The sequence below is a fragment of the Prionailurus bengalensis genome, chromosome X, assembly GCF_016509475.1.
Source record: "Prionailurus bengalensis isolate Pbe53 chromosome X, Fcat_Pben_1.1_paternal_pri, whole genome shotgun sequence".
Classification (NCBI taxonomy): domain Eukaryota; kingdom Metazoa; phylum Chordata; class Mammalia; order Carnivora; family Felidae; genus Prionailurus; species Prionailurus bengalensis.
Window position 1 is genome coordinate 92,435,106 of NC_057361.1, and position 21,092 is coordinate 92,456,197.

Here is a 21,092-nt window from a genome sequence, read left to right on the forward strand (position 1 = left end):
AAAGCTCTGTTCAGCCAATTTTTCATCTCTCAACTCAATCCAACCCTATTCTCTCATGTGGTCTATTCTCCCTGCTACCTATCCTATCCACACCTTGCTCTCTGGATTAAATGCTGATGTGAACTGTGTTCTTCTTGGCTTCAAACTTTGGCTTCTGTTCATATTTTCCTGCCTCCAAGACTGCCTCAAGTTGCAATTGCCTTGTCTTGCATCCCCACTACATTCTTTTGTGGGCAACTGATTCTTACAAGCGGGATTGAGACAGTATGTTTCAGACCATCGTATGACTACAGGGTATTTTTACTAGCAGTTTAAAATACAGACACAAGTATGTGACCACAAATGAAGAAAAGCCAGCCATTGGTGACACCTGATGTGCTTGTCCTAGGCGTTCTTTGGCCACAGGTTCATTTGTTTTGCTGTCTGCTGCAGTCACTAAATGATTTAAGAGGAATCTGGGAGTGAAAACCTGAAATGGAGAAAATTTTCCCCATGAACCAAAATTGTGTTTGCAAATTAAGAAATGCCTGCCACGGATTGATTTTGGTGGCACAATCCCTTGATTCAACCTGAAGAACACCAGTGATGTGTGGAACTGTAATTTGATGAATACCATTGAACAGAACATCTTAAGTGTTATTTAATATAATTAGTCATCCTGTACTACTACTTACAGTAAGCAGTTCTGTAGGTTATGTTAACTTACTGTACAATGTGGGACTTTTGTTTATCCTCAAATACTAGCATCTTAGGATACTAGTAGCTTATTAAAAATGTTCCTGGGGCGCCAGGGTGGCTCAGTCGGTTGAGCATCTGACTTCGGCTCAGGTCATGATCTCACGGTCCGTGAGTTCGAGCCCCGCGTCAGGCTCTGGGCTGATGGCTCAGAGCCTGGAGCCTGCTTCCGATTCTGTGTCTCCCTCTCTCTCTGACCCTCCCCCGTTCATGCTCTGTCTCTGTCTCAAAAATAAATAAACGTTAAAAAAAATTTTAAAAATGTTCCTCTTGGCCATTGTCTCTCCCAGATGAAATATGTCTTGAGTCAGGAGGCTTTTAAGCTCTCTCTATGCTTTAGTGGTCCCTAACATTTATTTGATTACAAAGGTTTTTTTAGATACATCATCTCATTAAATTATTTTACTTATCCTTGCCTACCTCACTGAGTTGCTATCATTTACTTCTTAAAATATAAGTTAACCCTGGAAGAATGCAAGGGTTAGGGGTGCTGACCCCCTGTGCATTCAAAAATCCATGTATAATTTTTGGCTCTCCCAGAACTTAACTACTATTAGCCTACTGTTGACCAGAAACCTTACCAATAACATAAACAGTCAATTAACACATATTTTGTATGTTATATGTATTATATACTGTGTTCTCACAATAAAGTCAGCTTAGGAAAACACTATCAGGCCACACTGGAAAACAGTATGGAGGTTTCTCAAAAAGTGAAAAGTAGAACTGCCCTATGATTCAGCAATTGCACTACTAGGTATTTACCCAAAGGATACAAAATACTGATTCAAGGGGCACATGCACCCTGATGTTTACGGCAGCATGTTCAACAATAGCCGAATTATGGAAAGAGCCCAAATGTCCCTCGACTAACAAATGGATAAAGAGAGTTGGTGTGTGTGTGTGAGTGTGTGTGTGTGTGTGTGTGTGTGTAAATGGAATATTACTCAGCCATCAAAAGAATGAAATCTTGCCATTTGCAATGACGTGGACGCACCTAGAATGTAATTATGCTAAGTGAAATAAGTTAGTCAGAGAAAGACAACTACCATGTGATTTCACTCAAAGAAACAAAACAGATGAACATACGGGAAGAGAAAAGAGAAGAGAGGGAAGTAAACCAGAAGAGACTCTTAACTATAGAGAACAAACTGAAGGTTGATGGAGAGGAGGTGGGGGGATGGGCTAAATGGGTGATGGGTATTAAGGAGGGCACTTGGTGGGGGGCGCCTGAGTGGCTCAGTCGGTTAAGCGTCCAACTTCCGCTCAGGTCATGATCTCACAGTTCTTGAGTTCGAGCCCCGCATCGGGCTCTATGCTGACAGCTCGGAAACTGGAACCTGCTTCGGATTCTGTGTCTCCCTCTCTCTCTCTGCCCCCCCCCCCCCCCGCACTCTGTCTCTCTCTGTCACTCTCTCTCTCACAAATAAATAAACATTAAAAAATTATTATTAAAAAGAAAAGGAGGGCACTTGCTGGGATGAGCCCTGGGTGTTGTATGTAAGTGATGAATCACTAAATTCTACTCCTGACACCAATATTACACTATATGTTAACTAACTTGAATTTAAATAAAAATTTGAAACAAAATAAAAATTAAAAAGTAAGAGTAAATTTAAAAAATTGTTTTGTTCTAAAATTGTTTTAATATGATTGAGATTATTTACAAACGTGGACAGTTCTCCTTATCAGGTTATCTTTCTAGGATTTGATTCGCTATCACATGACATATTTTGTAAATCAAAAATTAATCTTTATTATAATAACTCACTTTTTAATAAAAAAGGAAAAAGAAAATGCTATGAAAATCCTAAGGAAGAGAAAATATATTTACAGTATGGTACAATATTGGGAAAAAAAGCCACATATAAATGGACCCGTGCAGTTGAAGCCCACGTTGTTCAAGAGTCAACTATAGATGAATATTTTCAGCATCACAGAACTGAAGAGTTTGCTGTACCATCCAGGGACTAGTAAGTGGCAGAGTCAGAATTATAACCCAAGTCTTCTAATTCCAGGTTCTGGGCTTTTTCCACCTGGTCCATTCAGTGTAAAATGGAAAAGTGAGGAATACTCTGTGAAATACAGTGATTAAAGTGATCCCAAGGCTGCACTGCACATTGTATTGGGAGACAGAGTCACCACGTTTCAGCTGAGCTCTGGAGAGGATTCTGCCCTTGGACACTTTACCAAGTTGAATTATGCTTATAATCCTTTTAAGTGTCAGCAACCTTCCTCACTGATATGGACTAAATTATATTCCCCCAAATTCACACACTGAAGCCCTAACTTCCAGTTAGGATTGTATTTAGAGTAGGAAAGTAATTCAGGTTAAATGAGGTCAGGAGGGTGGGGCCCTGATAGGATTAGTGCCCATATAAGAAGAGACATCAAGGAGCTCAGTCATTCTCTGCACCATGTCAGGACATACTACCTACAACCAAGAAGAAACCAAATCAGCCAGAACCTTGATCTTGGACTTCCCAGCCTCCGGATCTTTGAGACATACATTTCTGTTGTTTAAAGCCACTGAGTCTGTCGATGTTATGGCAGCCTGCACAGACTAAGACATCCAATTTAGGTTTCTTCTTACCTTGGAAAAAATTAAAAAGCCTTTTGGACTTTTTGGATTTGACAGTCCAACAGTTGCATACATGGGACAGGTCGATTATAATTATTTCTTTCTGAGGTGATACATTTAAATTAATAGAATCCACTCGTAGTAGGCATTGAGAGGTTGCCCTGGATTTGGAGTTAGAAGGAACTGAGTGGCTTTATTAAATGACTTGGTGTGGGGTAGTAACTTTTTTTCTTTTCTTTTCTTTTCTTTTTCCTTTTTTTTACTAGGGGAGGGAGTCAGTAGCGTTCTACTTAAACGCTTGAAACTCAGTTTAGGGGACCAGTAATTTGCACTGACTGCTTGGTGGGTTGGCCTACAGCTTTGTATACGAATTGCAAAATTTTTAATGTTTATTTATTTTTGAGAGAGAGAGAGAGAGAGAGCATGCATGTGCATGGGAGTGGGGGAGGGGCAGAGACAGAGGGGGAGAGAGTCCCAAGCAGGCTCCACACTGTCAGTGCAGAGCCTGACACAGGGCTTTATCCCATGGACCATGAGATCCTGACCTGAGCCGACACCAAGAATCAGACGCTTAACTCACTGGGCCACCCAGGCATCTTGATCTGGCTCTTAATACGCTTTTTATTCAAAGGTGTTAAAAATGTTATATACATTCTATGTATTTATTATATATTATTATACATCACCCATTTGTAATTTTGGTGTTTTTTTACATTTATTTATTTTTGAGAGACAGAGTGAGACAATGCACGAGTCGGGGAGGGGCAGAGACAGAAGGAGACACAATCCCAAGCAGGCTCCAGGCTCCAACCCATGAACCATGAGATCATGACCTGAGCTGAAGTCAGACACTCAACTGACTGAACCACCCAGACGCCCCTGTAATTTTAGTTTTTTTTTTAAATTTTTTTTAATTTAAAACTTTCATTTTTGAGAGAGGGAGAGAGAGAGAAAGAGAGAGAGAGAGAGAATGGGGAATGGACGGAGAGAGGGAGACACAGAATCCGAAGCAGGCTCCAGGCTCTGAGCTGTCAGCACAGAGCCCAATGTGGGGCTTGAATCCACAAACAACGAGATCACGACCTGAGCTAAAGCCAGCAACTTAACCGACTGAGCCACCCAGGCGCCCTGTAATTTTGGTTTTTAATCCTGAGCAAAAGTATTATTTTGAACTTAAGTCAAAAATAACAATTTCATCACAAACGTTGTTTTACATAGTAACTTCTCTTTCCTCATTTTTCTCTGGTTGCTCATTACTGTATTCCTTTTCTCTACTTACATGAACTGCTGAAAATTCCTAGATGTTTTCTATTTTGGCATGGCTATTGTTGTAAATGTATTTTATTTTATTTCGTAAGGGTGTTTTAAACCTTTGAAGTATATGGATAGTCTTGGTTTTTTTTCTTCTTTCTTTTTTTTTCCCCAGTGTAAGAATGTTCTTTTTTTTTTATTTTCACAAAAATTTTTGTTTTGAAATAATTACAGATTCCAAAGAATTTGCACAGATAGTACAGAGGGGTCCTCTGCACCCTTTACTCAATTACCTCCAATGGCTACTTCTTACATAACCAGAGTACAGTATCAAAACCAGGAAACTGACATTCGTAAATTCCATGTCTTTCATTCCAAGCCATCTTATCAGATGTGCAGATGGGTGTAACCACCACTGCAATCAAGACAGAGAACTATTCTCACACCACAAAGGTCTTCTGTGTTTTACCCCATTATGCTCATCCTCCTTCCGCACCTCTCCACCTTCCCCTAACCATCCCTAACATCTACACCCACTAATTTGTTCTCCATGGCATAATTTTATCATTTTAAGAATGTTGTTCAAATAGAACCATACAAGAAGTGACCTTTTGAGGTTCACTTTTTAAATTCAGTGCATGTACTTGGTTCCTCTTTCTATCCCATGGTATGGCTGTGTCCCTGTTTGTTTTAACCATTCACCCGTTGAAGGACATTTTGGATATTTTGGTTTTTGGCTATTGCAAGTAAAGTTGGCATGAACAATCATAGATGGGTTTTATGCTTTCATTTGTTTGGGATAAATTTCCGGGGTAAGATTGCTGTGTTATATGTGCATGTTTCATTTTTGTTTTTGTTTTTGTTTTAAAGAAACTTCCTATTTTCCATTTTACATCCCCACAAGCCATATAGGGGAAACTCAGTTTCTCAGAATCCTTGCCATCATTTGGTATTGTCACTATTTTTTATTTTAGTTGTTTTGATGGGTTGTATCTACCATTGTAGTCATATCTCATATTGCATTTCCCTGATGGCTAGTGATGTAGAAAATTTTTTCATGTGCTCATTTGCTATCCATAGATCCTCTTCTGGGAAATGTTTCTTTATATTTTTTGCCCTTTTTCTTTTTTTAATATTTATTTATATATTTTTAATATAATTTATTGTCAAGTTAGGTAACATACAGTGTATACAGTGTGCTCTTGGCTTCGGGAGTAGATTCCCATGATTCATCACTTACATACAACACCCAGAGCTCATCCCAACAAGTGCCCTCCTCAATGCCCATCACCCATTTTTCCCCTCTCCCCTGTGCCCCCATCAACCCTCAGTTTGTTCTCTGTATTTAAGAGCCTCTTGTGGTTTGCCTCCCTCTCTGTTTGAAACTATTTTTTTACACTTCCCTTCCCCCATGGTTTTCTGTTAAGTTTCTCAAATCCCACATATGAGTGAAAACATACGATATGTCTTTCTCTGACTTATGTCACTTGGCATAATACCCTCCAGTTCCATTCATGTTGTTGTAAATGGCAAGATTTCATTCTTTCTCATTGCTGAGTAGTATTCCATTGTGTGTGTGTGTGTGTGTGTGTATACAGTATCATATATATATATATATATGGTGTATATATATACACCACATCTTTACATCTTTTTTTTTTTAATTTTTTTTTAACATTTATTTATTTTTGAGACAGAGAGAGACAGAGCATGAATGGGGGAGGGGCAGAGAGAGAGGGAGACACAGAATCGGAAACAGGCTCCAGGCTCTGAGCCATCAGCCCAGAGCCTGATGCGGGGCTCGAACTCACGGACCGCGAGATCGTGACCTGGCTGAAGTCGGACGCTTAACCGACTGCGCCACCCAGGCACCCCTCTTTACATCTTTTTAATTCATCTGTTGATAGACATTTAGGCTCTTTCCATAATTTGGCTATTGTTGACAGCACTGCTATAAACATTGGGGCACATGTGCTCCTATGAATCAGCACTCTTGTATCCTTTGGGTAAATTCCTAGTAGTGCTATTGCTGGGTCATAAGGTAGTTCTATTTTTAAGTTTTTGAGGAACCTCCACACTGTTTTCCAGTGTGGCTGCACCAGTTTGCATTCCCACCAACAGTACAAGAGGGTTCCCATTTCTCCACGTGCTTGCCAACATCTGTTGTTTCCTGAGTTGTTAACTTTTGCCACTATGACCAGTGTGAGGTGGTATTTCAATGTTGTTTTGATTTGTATTTCTCTGATGATGAGTGATGTTGAGCATCTTGTCACGTGACTGTTGGCTATCTGGATATCTTCTTTGGAAAAGTATCTATTCCTGTCTTCTGTCCATTTCCCCAGTGTAAGAATGTTCTTGAGGGGATGGGTAAGACAGAACAGAACAGCCAGCAGCTTTCCCTGTTAGTGGACAGCAAGGTCAAGATAGAAGAAGGACACCAGCTATTCTCTTAAAATTTAAAAACTCAGTCCCATATGTGAGTACAATAGAGCTGACCTTCTGAAAGACTATAGAAAAGGCAATTTCCTGGGCATATTTCTATTTTTCCTTTTCATTTCCTTTCAACATCTATTTCTACTGCCTACACAAGCACAGAGCCTACGGGGCAATGACACGGGGACTTTTTCTCACTTAGCTGTCTAATATCCACATAGGTGTTAGGTGATTAAAAGATTTAAAGTATTACTGCTTACAGGAAATACCTTGCCATTTAAAATTCTTAGAAATGAAAAAGACTTCAAGATCCATAGTAATGAATTTTTAATGGTGTAATTTTGAAAATAGCTATTTTTGTTCTGGGGAGAAAAAGGTGGTCAAATGCTTACATTATGTATTTGTTCGGGTGGCCTAACACCCTTAGTGAGCAGGGAGCACACACACATGTCCCTAGGTAGAAGAATTCTGCTCCTTGCATACAGATTATAGTGATGCTTCTTCAGTGATTCTAATCTCCAGAGACAGAGGCAGTAGTGTGCTGTAGATGGTTCATACAGTCTCACAAGTCTTGGATTTGGCAAAAGATTGTTGTGCAGGCAACAGGAGAAATAGATAAATTAGACCTTGTCAAAGTTGAAAATTTTTCTATGCTTCAAAAGATGCTACTAGGAAAAGGACAAGATAACCTACAGAATGGGAGAAAATTTTTGCAAATCATATCTGATAAGGGGTTTATATCTAGCAGATGTAGAACTCTTGTAACTCAATAATAAAGAGACAAATAACCCAATTAAAGATATGTAAAGGACTGAAATAGGTATTTCTACAAAGAAAATATAAAAATGGCCAATAAGCACATGAATAGATGCTCATTATTAGTTGTCAGGAAAATGTAAATCCAAACAATGAGATATCACTTCGCATTCACTATGATGACTATAATAAAAAAAAGTCAGATAATAACAAGTGTTGATGAGGATGTGGAAAAATCAGAACCTTCATGCACTGCTGCTGGGAATACAAAATGGAGCAGCCACTGTGGAACACTTTGACAGTTTGTCAAATGGTTAAAAATAGAGTTACCATATGATCCAGCAATTCCACTTCTAGGTATATATCCAAGAGAAATGAAAACATATGTTCTCACAAAACTTACGCATAAATGTTTATAGCAACATTATTCGTCATAGATAAAAGGTGGAAACCACCTACATGTCCATCAACTGATGGGTGGATAAACAAAATATGGTTATATCCATACTATAAAATATTCGGCCATAAAATGAATGAAGTCTGATACATGCAGCAACATTGATGAACCTTGAAAACATCATGCTAATTGAAAGAACTCAGTCAAAAAAGGCCTCATAATATATGATTCCATTTTTATGAAATGTGGAGAATAGGCAAATCTATAGAGCCAGAAAGTAAATTAGTGGTTGCTGAGAGATGGGGAACTTGGCAAAAGGGTTTGTGAATGCTTTTTAAGGTGAAGAAAATGTTCTAAAATTTACTATAGTGATGGTTGCACATATGCGTGAATATACTAAAAAACAATGATGATGCTTTTTTTGAATTGTATACGTTAAGTGGGTTATTTATATGCACACCATATATGAATTATCAATCAATAAAGCTGTTTTAAGATATAAATTAAACAGAGACATTGAAGATATAAAAACAAATTGAACTTCTAGATTTGAAAAGTACAATATCTGAACTTCTAGATTTGAGAAGTACAATATCCGAGGTAAGTAGAACACTGCATGGAATTGATGGACAAGAAAAAGAGATTAGATGATGAGGAAGAAAACATTAGCTAACTTTAATACACAGCAATAAAACCACGTAAAGTGAGGCACAGAGACATAAAAGAAAACAAAACAAAACAGGACAACTTCATCATATGTGTAATTGGAGTTCCACAGGAGAAGAGAAAGGAGTTGGCAAAGAAAGTATTTGAAAAATAATAACGAAAATATTTTTCAAAAAAATTTTAGAGAACATATTTTTAAAATTTAATATCATACTACTTATAATTTGATGCCAGAGTAAAAAATCTGGGTATTTTGACATTTGAAATGTGACTATAACCGGGAAACCAGTAGATTCCCAGACTACAATGAGGAATACTCCATTAGGACAAACCACTTTTTTTCCCCCAAATTTTTATTTAAATTCTAGCTAGTTAACATACAGTGTAATATTCATTTTAGGAGTAGAATTTAGTGATTCATCACTCACATATGACACCCAGTGCTCAATACAATAAGTGCCCTCCTTAATATCCATCACCCATTTAGCCCATCCCCCCACCCACCTCCCCTCCAACAACCCTCAGTTTGTTCTCTACCATTGAGTCTCTTATGGTTTGCTTCCCTCTCTCTCTTTTTTCCCCTTCCCTTAAGTTCACCTATTTTCTTTCTTAAATCCACATATGAGTGAAATCCAATGGTATTTGTCTTTCCTGATTGACTTATTTCACTTAGCATAATACTCTCTAGCTCCATCCACATGGTTGCAAATGGTAAGATTTCATTCTTCTTCCAGCCTCTATGTTATTTTTTAAAAATATAACTTATTGTCAAATTGGTTCCCATACAACAGCCAGTTCTCATCCTCGCAAGCGCCGTCCTCCATGCCCATCATCCACTTTCCTCTCTCTTCCAGCCCCCATCAACCCTCAGTTTGTCCTCAGTATTTAAGAGTCTCTTATGGTTTGCCTCCCTCCCTCTCTGTAACTTTTTCCCCCTTTCCCTCCTCCATGGTCTTCTGTTAAGTTTCTCAAAATCCACATATGAGTGAAAACATGGTATTTGTCTTTCTCTGACTGACTTATTTCACTTAGCATAATACCCGCCAGTTCCATCCATGTTGCTGCAAATGCCCAAATTTCATTCTTTCTCATTGCCAAGTAGTACTCCATTGTATATATAAACCACATCTTCTTTATTCATTCATCATTTGATGGACATTTAGGCACTTTCCATAATTTGGCTATTGTTGAGAGTGCTGCTATAAACATTGGGGTACATGTGTCCCTATACATCAGCACTCTTGGATTCCTTGGGTAAATTCCTAGCATGCTATTGCTGGGTCATAGGGTAGATCTATTTTTAATTTTTTGAGGAACCTCCACACTGTTTTCCAGAGTGGCTGCACCAGTTTGCATTCCCACCAACAGTACAAGAGGGTTCCCATTTCTCCATATCCTTGCCAGTATCTATAGTCTCCTGATTTGTACATTTTAGCCACTCTGACTGTCGTGAGGTGCTATCTCAGTGTAAACTATTTTTTAAATTTGATGAAATATATATACCTATAGATCCAAGAACGTCAAGTACAAGAAACATGAAGGGAACTATTCCAAGAATCATCTTAATCAAATTGCTCAAAATTATTGATAAAAGAAAAATCTTAAAAGTTCTCAGTGGATACAAACACTTTAAGTTCGGAAGATCAAAGAAAAGAATAACAGTGATGTCTCCTCCAAAACATCACAAGCTAGAGGAAAGAGGGAAAAGGAATTCAAAATGGTGAAGGAAAAAAAAAGCCAAATCCTACACGCAGAAAAAATCTTAAGACGAGGAAAATGAAATAAACAGTTTTTTCAGACCAAAAACCTGGAAATAACTCACTACCAGCAGACCCACACCATGAGACATATTAAAGGCATATTCAGACAAAAAGAAAATAATGTAAGATAGAAATATAGATCTATACAAAGGAATGATGAGCAATAAAATTGGAAGCTTCATGGGTAAATATACAAGCTACTTTTTCTTACTTAAGTCTTCTTGATTATAACAGACTATTTTAGCAATAATTTTAAGCAATGTATTGTGGAGCTTATAAAAAATAAAAGTCAAGCCTTTGGCAGCAATAGCACAAATGCTGGGATTGGAAAAAATGGGGGTATACTATTGTAACTTTTTTATATGGCGGAATTGCTACCTCTAAGACAGATACTTCTCTGCTGTGGATCTTAGAAAAACAAAACGAGTCCACACCCAGACACAGTGGAAACTCCTTTGCCATTTTGCTTCTAGCCAGAGAATAAGAACTTGATAATCTTTGTGTAGATAAACCCTAACCCTAACCCTAACCCTAACCCGTATCCTAACCCTAACCCCTAACCCTAACCCTAACCCATACCCTAACCCTAACCCTGTCAGTTAGTTGGTGACAAAAACTGGTTTCTTGTCCCTAGTTTTGTTGATTGAAGCATTTTACATAGCACTGCAGTTTCATGGTGGTGGTAGTTGATACTCTGTCATTTTTTACCTGTTTCCCCCTCTCTTACTCCATATTCTATCACCTAGCATAGCATCTGTGACATAGCAATAGTAGCCTGGCAAAATTTTGTTGAGTGGATGAATGAATGAATATACAAATGGGCTTTGGGAAGGTTATTAATCTTTCTGAGCTCTTGGTTCCTAATATGGAAAGTAGCACTAATAATATTATTGTGATAATATATATGTAAAGTACCTAGCACATTGGTTGGCACATAGCAGACAATCAATAAATGTCCATGTTTTGCCCTTTCTCCTTCTCTTTGCTTCATCCTGACCACCTACCTGGATGCTTGTCCTGAATCCGTTTTCCTTAATGACCTTGTTCTAATAAGTGAACTGAAAAACCAAATTACCAACTGTCTGTTGTTGGCCAGCATTACCCTAATTTAACTCTCAGGGTGGGTTCAGGGAACTTTTATGGATGGAAAACCCTTCAAGATCTAAAGCTGTAAAGTCTGAAAGGAAGGTGTTTCAGACCACTATGAGCAAAGGTAGAGGAAATATTTACGAGCTCTGAAGCTCTTTAGCATGCAAGGCTGTGGGTTAGGGCGTCTTGAGGTTACCAGCTCTGGGAAGTATGAATGCTCAGACTTTTCATACTCTTCAATTCAATACTCCAACCCCATATTAGACCAATGAAGACTCCCATAAATGAGCCTAGACAGCCAACTTTTGAGAGACTCATCTACCTCTTATCTAAGATGTGGATTCTAGTTCCAGCTATGCTAAAACGTACCTTGGGCCAATCCTGTAACTTCTCTGAGACTCAATTCTCTCTCCACAAAGAAGATTTGTAAAGTTCCATAAAGGCAGAAGAGGATAAAGAAAATGTGGTGCTTTCATACAATGGAATATTGAACTGCAGTTAAAAGGAATGGTCTAGATCTCAAAGCAATGCTGAGCGAAGTAAACCAGATACATATTGTATGATAACTTTTAAACAAAACACAAAAACAATACTACACTTTTATATGTATGTAGAAGTATCAAATATGGTCTGAAAAGAAAAGCAGGAAACTAATAATAGTTCTTGCACCTGAGGGGAATGGAAGGGCACAAGGAGGTGTCCTAGATTGGGAGGAGGTCATCAGCTTTATCTTTAATGTTCTGTCCTAAACTAAAAACTTTTTCTAACTTTCTCTATTTTAGAATAAATTTCTAAAATATTCTAAAATAAAATTTCTAAAATCTGTTTACAATAAATTTCTAAATATTCCATTTTAAAAAATGGAAAGTGTTAGATTAGGTAGTCCCTCAGGTCCCTTTGAGCTGTGATATTCTAGAGCTCTAAAAGGAAAGGAAGACTTCAGTAGTGGAAGGTTGCAACAGTCTCACTTAGCTCACTTTGGCTAAATTCTCCCCTGGGAGATCAGAGCAGACTACCTTTAAGATCTGTTCCAGCACTGAGTGTCTATGAAAACAAGTGAAGATGGACTCAGCTCTCTTATATGATTCATTCCTTTCTGGGCTCTTGCATGAACTATGTCCTGACTTCAGTGTAGGAGTTGAGGGTCAGAAGGACTTGGTTACCACAAGGCTTACTAAAGAGAGGTAGAATTGTCTTGGACATTTGCCACCATGGAATACTTCTATCCTTTGTCCGAAATGTCAAGGGAAAATGTTTTCCCTACAGAATTTCCTTCCCTTGCTTGCTTTTTCTTTTACGTTAACTGCTGCTGCTAATAGAAGCCGCTCTAAGCAGAAATTGCTTTATCTTTGATGAGTAGACAAGGGCTTGTCTGAAATTAAAAACCCCAGACATCTGATTGCTACTTATTGTGGTAAAAAGACGGAAGAACTAATTGGCAACTCTCTCACCCCCACCAGTTGTCTGTCTCTTTCCGCTTCCCTTTCTTGTGTTTCTATCCCTTCTAGGACAGTAACACAGGCCTGTTAGATACCTTCAGGCCTGAACACTTGGGGAGTCTTTCTTTCCCTCTATACTCACTGCATTTGCTATACTTATTCCTGCCTCTAATGCAGTAGTCATCACAGTGGTTAGATGCATTTGGAATACTTCCCCCTTCTCCTCTGGACCTATGTCCAGCTCCCATTCACAAAGCCTTCCCTGACCACCTCATTGCACAGTGACCTCTCTTCTCTGTACTCCTATGGCATATCAGCCGGACCATATAGATGAATCCATATAATATACTGCTTTGAATTCTCTCACCATTTAAACGATGTCTTCTTTCCCTGGCATCCCATTTCATAAAGCCTGGGCATTGGATGGATGACAGTGGCCAAGGGCAGCGGTCTCTTAGGGCCCCAATGTTCATTTGATCCTTTTTCTCATTCCCAGGTTTTTATTTCTCCCCATTTAGAGTGAAAATGGTAGGTTAATGTGCGGGTGGAGAATACACCTGAGCAAATGAGCGATGTTGATAGATATATCAATTTGATAAAGAAAAGGCCTTTAGGGCTCCTATGCATTATTTTCTAATAACTAGGCAGCAATCTATCACCTCTAGGTCCATTCATCAAATAAATAGGTTGAGTAGGTTTTATTAAAAAATGAATTTTGCTGCTGACTTTGTCATAGCCTGAGAAACTGTCTACTGGGTAAACTCGGGATTTTTCAAAAGCCAAACTCATTTTTCCTAATATACAGAAGCCCAAAATGATCCCTAGGGTTTTGGTCTATCTGATAAATAATATGCATCTTTTGTTTCTAAAAAGAAGAAATCAATCCGCTCAGCTAACTTCTTACATTAGCTTTCTAACTCAGAGAGAATTTATCATCATTCTTCTTCCTGTAGTTAGTTTGGATGTCAGCCTAAAGCTGAAGTTCAGCATTGACAATTCTAAGTAAACTATGACACTAATCAAATGAGCCCAGTTATTAGGGACAAAGCTGATATGATCATTGGCAAGCAGAATCTCTGCCAAGTTCCTGCCTTGAATATTCAAAAAATAATTTGTGCTTGGAGACAGCGTGAGGGGGAAATGAGGGGTGGAATGAGGGTTTACAAAAAAGCATGAAAACTTTTGGGTTGATGGGTATGTTCGTTATCTTGATTGTGGTGATGGTTTCATATGTGTACACATATGTCAAAACTAATCAAGTTGTGCACTTTAAATATGCGGACCTTATTGTATTTCAATTATACCTCAATAAGGCTTTTAAAAATAATTTAAAGATATCCATTTTCAAGTTTTACACTCCTTCCCTGAGACAAATTCTTGAAGCTCATAATTTTCACCTTAGCCCCAGTGGTTACGAAAATGTGTTTTGGAGTTGGCGCTGTCATTTACTAGCTTAATGAATTTGGGAGGTTTTTTTTTTTTTTTTTTAACCTCTCTGAGTCTCAGTTTCCCATCTGAAAAATAGAGATTGTAATGAGAACAACTAGTTCACACGTTCAGGGTTAAATGAGAGAAGGTATGGAAAGTTCCTAGCACAGTATAGAGCACTAATTAAGCCTTAAAGAAATGGAAGCTATTATTGTACCTGTAAATGTGATATTAACCTTGTCTTGGCTGAATGCATGCAGAATCCCCAGCAGATTCCTAAAGCGGTTTATTGATTGCAGTCAATCAGCTACCTTTATTAGATACTCACCTGTGGCTAGATCCCCATAACGGAAACTGCTGGAAAGTAAAAAGATATGCAAATCAGAGCCCCTGACCCCCCAGTGAGCTGATTGAATGAATGGGAGAGATGGGACACATGTATGACGGAGACTGTACCAAAGCATGTATGGAAATATACAGAGAAGTCCTGATTTAAGTAGGGGAAGCAATACAAGCAATAGTGAGTGGACGATCTGGCAGGGCTCACTGGGGAACAGTGGTGGTTGATAGTTAAACAGATGACGGTTTGAGTCCCCCCTCCACCATTTATTAGCTGGGAGAGCCTGGGTAAGTCCCGGAGACTTTCTGAACCTTAGTTTCGTACATAGAGATACTCATATCTTCCTTCTAAGGTTTTTGTGAAGATTAGATGAGGCATGTTTGAGCACCAGCACTGAGCCTACAGCACAGCAAGCATTCAACAAAAACGAGAGCAATTTCTAGAATTGTATCTCCAAACTTGAGGGTTCTTTTCCACTTTTTTGTTCCCACATCTTTCCTTCTACTATTTTGATGGGAGATTTCCACAGAGGAAGTCCCAGGGCAGTTTCACTGACCAAAACCTCCTATTTGCCTGGCAGTAGGTAAGGTTCTTGGCAGGCCTGATGACTTCTGCCCTTCTGAATTCCACTTAGCCATTCCAGCGGATAATTAGAGCTAACACTTACATGGTCCTATGACACAACATTTTGTGTCAAACAATATGGGACATTTTAGGAAGAGGACACACGGCCCCAAATCTTTCTGTGCCTAGGTATATTATTCGTCAGCTTAGACTGCCATAAAGAATACCACAGACAACAGGGATTTATCTCTCATATTAAGGGAGACTAGAAGTCTAGTTGCTTGCTGATTCCATTCCTGGTTTGCCCACATCCTCCTTCTTACTGTGTCTTCACATGGTGGGGGGGGGGGGGAGAGACACAGAAAGACACAGAAAGACGCACACACACACACACACACACACACACACACACACACAGAGTGGAAGAGTGAGAGTATGAGTGAGATAGAGAGAGGCGGGGAGGGAAAGGGAGAAGGGGAGGAGGAGTGAGTGAGAGGTGAGAGGGAGGGAAAAAGAGTGTGCTCTGATGTCTATTCTTATAAGGGCACTATTCCCATCATGAAGCCTCCACTATCACAAGCTCATCCAACCCTAATTACTTCCCAAAGGCCCCATCTTCAAATACCATCACATTGGGGGTTAGAGTTCCAATATATGAATTTGGGGGGGGCACAAAATTCACTCCATAGGATACTAATTTCTGTTCATAATTAAGTAAATGGCAAGTTCACTCTTGCATTTTTTGGGCCCCCAAAACTTGGAGTCATCTAGCAGTCAGGGTCCTGGTTTGCACCCAGGTGGTCCAGCTTTGACTCTTGGTGTGGGTGTACAAGCCTGGTAAAGAGGCAGTAGGATGTAGTAGTTTGACCTCAGACTCTTGAGCAGAACTTCCTGATTTCGAAACAAAGCTTTGCTCCTTACCAGCTGTGAGACTGCAAAAACCTTAATCACTCTCTCTGTGAGGCCAATCGTCTACCTCGTGGAGAAGATTCCATGCATATATACACACATACCCTAACTGGGTTGTGGTAAGGTTTAAATGAGTTAAGAAAGCAAAGAGTTTAGAACATAGGAGGTGCTTAATAAATGTTAGCTATTATTATCCATTAAAAAAACAAGATCCATGAGGGTAGGGATTTTTGTTTGCCGTGTCTCAAGCGGCCAGAACAGTACCTGGTACATATAGAAGATGCTCAGTAAATATTTGTTGAAGAAATAAATGAATCCTTAGTTCCTCTCTTTCACACATCATATTCAATCCATCAGTTCTACTTTCAAAATATATCTAGAATTGACCACTTTTGCCTATTTTCTCTGCTACCGTGTGGCCAATAGCCTCTATCTCCTTTCAGCGAAATGATTACAACTTCATCCTAACCTTGGTCTTTCATTCCTTTACTACCACTGCCCTCCCCGCCCCCATCCCTCCTCAGCTCCAAACCTGCCTCCCTCTCCTTGCCCAGAATCATTTCTTCAAATCACACTCAAAGTGATTGATCCTTTTTTTTCTTGATCCTTTTTTAAAAAAGGTTTTTATTTAAGTTCCCGTTAGTTCACATACAGTGTAATATTTGTATCACGTGTACAATATAGTGATTTAACACTTCCATACAAATGATTGATCCTTTTTAAGCCTTATATCACACTGCTCCTCTGCTCAAATCCTCCCGTGACCCCCTGCTCATTCACAGGAAAGGGCGAAATTTTTATCTGATCTGCTCTTAGTTACCTCTTTGATCTCATCTTGTATTACTTTCCCCTTTGCTTGTTGTATGTCAGTCACACTGGAATAGAACCGTATTTCTTTAATATACCATGCACACACTCCTGCCTCAGGATCCTTGCACTTCCTGTACCTTCTCCCAGGAGCACTCATTTAAAAAAATTAATGTTTATTTATATTCATTTAATATGATTTATTGTCAAATTGGCTTCCATACAACACTCAGTGCTCCTTTATTTATTTTTGAGAGACAGCAAGAAACAGAGTATGAACCGGGGAAGGGCAAAGAGAGAGGGAGACACAGAATCTGAAGCAGGCTCCAGGCTCTGAGCTGTCAGCACAGAGCCCGACGCGGGGCTCAAACCCACGAACCATGAGATCATGACCTGAGCCGAATTTGGATGCCTAACCGACTGAGCCACACAAGCGCCCCTCCCAGGAGCACTTTTAATTTACTTTCTCGCTTTCTTCAGATCTCTACCTAAATATGGCCATTAGAGAGACTGTTCCCAATCATCCTGTGTAAAACACCATCCCCACCTCTACTGTTCCCTCAACACTTCACTCCACTTTAGTTTTCTCCATAGCATTTTTCACCACCTGACATATCCTTTATTTGTTTGTTACTTATGGTCTGTCTCATCTCTCCAAAATGTCATCTCCACCAGGGAGGGGACTTTGGTGATTTTGTTCGCTGCTGTATCCTCATTGTTCCCTGTTGTATCCCGAGTGCCTAGAATAGTACCTGGAATATTTTGATTCCTCAGTAAGTATTTGATGAATGAATGGATAGATGGTCTTTAAAAAATAATGTCCCTTGTTATCATCTTCTTACTCTAAGGAGCAGCTTATAGTCTACGATAACCTCCTTCGAGGGCCAGCTCCATTTAGCTTTGATCATTGGAGTGAGGAAAATGAGTTTTTCCATCACAAAATCAGTTTGGTAAACAACATATAGGAAAACATTGGGCTCATGGGGGAAAATATTTACAAAAGCCATTGGGGATGGAAATTTGGATATTACATTGTAATATCACTCCTCCATTCTATGGGTCTGGTCAAAGTGTTACCAGTGTCCGTCTGGCTGCATTTAAAAATCATCCTGAAAAGTCTGTTCTTTTATTTCCATAAAATAACATCTTTCCAAAGACTCAAACCATTCACAGTGTCTTCTGGGAAATGTGTTATTATTATTATTTTTTTCTGGGGGAACAAGGGAAGGGAAAAGTAGACTTTTATTTTTATGTACTTCTGTATTATTAAGTTTTTAACATGGAGCAAGAATAATCTTTTTAAAATAAAAATATCTTCTCTATTCTGATTTTTTTTTCTTTTGGGAGAAAAACCTTGGAAAATATCAATCAATGGCACTTCTTCCTATTTTAAAAAATTGATAACATTGTAACTTAAAAAAAAAAAACCTTTATAGTAGGCAAGTATAGGAAAATTAAAAAAAAATGTAAAAGCTCTAGACAAGGTTATCGAAACTTTGGAGTATTTAAGTTTATGAACTTGCAGCCCCGTATAAGATGTTTAATTCACATATCTTTGCTTGGGGCTGTGAATTTATGCTCTGAAGTGGAGGGGATTTAAAAATTAGAAAGTCTCTGGTTTTCCCATCTGTGTTAAATCCATATAATCAGATGAGTCACAATGAGCTTGGGGTGGGGGTGGGTGGGGGGAAGCTCTCTGCTTTTACAAAGCACATGTCCACCAGAACTCTCTGAGCCACTTTTTATGTTTTCCACACAGTGGCTGACAGTCAGGAAGCAGCCCTAAGGTGTCTAAGTGAATGATTCAGGACAGAGCCTCCAGCTTCTTTGGTTCTAGCCCAAATTGTAACCTAAGAACTAGAAAGGAGGGACAAGGCCGTCATCCAAAACTCAGGCTTGGGGGTAAGCATGGGGACAGCACGTGGGAGCTGACTTTTCTAACCCTGACCTCAGCTGCATACTACTTCTTAGAGGTCCAGGAGAGGTCCTCAAGTAGCAGACAACCCAGTAAGGACATCATAATGCAGACGAAGCCTCCCCTGCATCCAGTAAGACTGTCAAGGTGAGACCTTCTGTGCTCTATGACACCACATTCTCCTCTGACCAGCACCACCATTCCTTGGCTCCGGTGCCTATGAGTATGTTTTTGCTCTTCTCAGCAGCCCCTCTCCCATCCCACACTTGTACATATCTCTTGCCCTTTTTTCTTTCTGATTACCTAGACTATCACATTGAAAAGACAAACCACCTCCAATTCCAAACCACGTAGAGCTGAAGCAATCTCTTGTCTTGATTTTCAATGCAGAGCTCACGGGAAAATTGAGGTGTTAAATGTTTCCACCACTTATAGTACTGTGTTCCAAGGCTGTTAGACCCTTGACGGAGTGTTTTCCAAACTTTCCAAAAATTGGAGAGGGATACCCTGCACATCTTGAAAGTATCAAACGAGCGAATAAACAAACATGCTTTAAACACTCCTTCATTTGTTTTAATATAATTAGGTTTAGGAGTAGGCAATCAATCAGAATGTCTATGTGTAGCATTTTGGAATCAGGAAGAAATTGGAAACATAACCATCGTGACTCCATTCTAATAAGCTTGAATGCAAGCAGAATAACTAAAGAGAAGACTCTTTCTATTCTTTCCAGTTCCTCCTCCCACTCAAAGAGTTCAGTGCGAGCGAGCTGGTCTAAGACCCTTGAAAGCACAGCATGTAGGTAGCCACCCCTCTCTCTTAGGGCTTGAGTAAGACTGGCGTAATTATGTGGGCATTCATTTCAGAGAGAGTGAGTGCCTACTACCAGCCAAGCATTGGGCTAGGTGTTGGGTATACAACGGTGAGCAAAAACAGATGTGATGCCTGCTTTCTTGGAGCTTCTGATCTCATGGGTAAGATAGACATTAACCACATAATTACACAAATGAGTATATAATTATAAACTGAGATGAATATTCTGAAATAAGAAACAGTTCTAAGGAAGTGTACACTATAGCAGGGAATTAATGAAGCTTCCACAAGGAAATAGTGCTTAAACTGAGATTTGAAGGGTTAGCAGGAGTTAAGTGACTGATCAAAAAAAAAATGTATTCCAATTAGGAAGAATGGAGGTCCAAGGTGCTGTGGAGGACTAGAAACAAGGTCAGGGCGGCAAGTCGACCCAGCAGGGGAGCTGTGGGAGACGAAGCTGGAGAATTCAGTGGGGATGTTTTTCGATGGTGTACCACTAGCTTTGGAACACAATTGTACATGGGGGCGGGGAGTGCTAGTTCGTATTTGCAAAGTTCCAGGAAGTTTAGCCTCTCTGGTCTCTGCCCACTAACTGTCAAATTATCCCCCTGGCATTTATGACAACCAAGAAGTCCCTAAATTTCTAAACAGCCCCCGGTTAAGAACTACTGGATGTAAAGCCTTGTCCTACAAGCAAGGGGGAAACAATAGGAACAGTTTAAGCAGAAGAAGACCGTGACCCGATTTGTATTCTGGAAAGATCATTTTGTCAATGTATATTACTAAGTGAAAGAAGCCAGTCTGAAAAGGCTACATACTGTTTAATTCCAACTATACGACACTCTGGGAAAGGCAAAGCTATGGAAACAATAAATAGATCAGTGGTTGCCAGACGTTAGTAGGGAGGGAGGAATGAACTGATGGAGCACAGGGGATTTTGGGGGGGGGCAGTGAAACTACTCTGTATGATAATGTAATAGTGGATAGGTGTCATTATATATTTGTCCAAACCTATACAACGTACAATACTGAGAGTGAACCCTAATGTAAACTATGGACTTTGGGTTGTTATGATGCGTCCGTGCAGGTTTGTCAATGATAACAAATGTACCGCTTTGGTGAGGGATGTTGATAATGGGGGAGGCTGTGCATGAGTGGGGATAAATGGGAAATCTCCGTGCCTTCCACTCAATTTTGCTGTGAACCTAA

At 39.4% G+C, this 21,092-nt stretch overlaps 1 protein-coding gene across 1 annotated transcript in view; it reads right to left on the bottom strand.

The window, feature by feature from the left end:
- The window catches only part of TRPC5 (transient receptor potential cation channel subfamily C member 5), a 268,250-nt gene that overhangs the window by 152,453 nt on the left and 94,705 nt on the right, over nt 1–21,092 (bottom strand). The gene's annotated exons all lie outside the window — the stretch shown is intronic.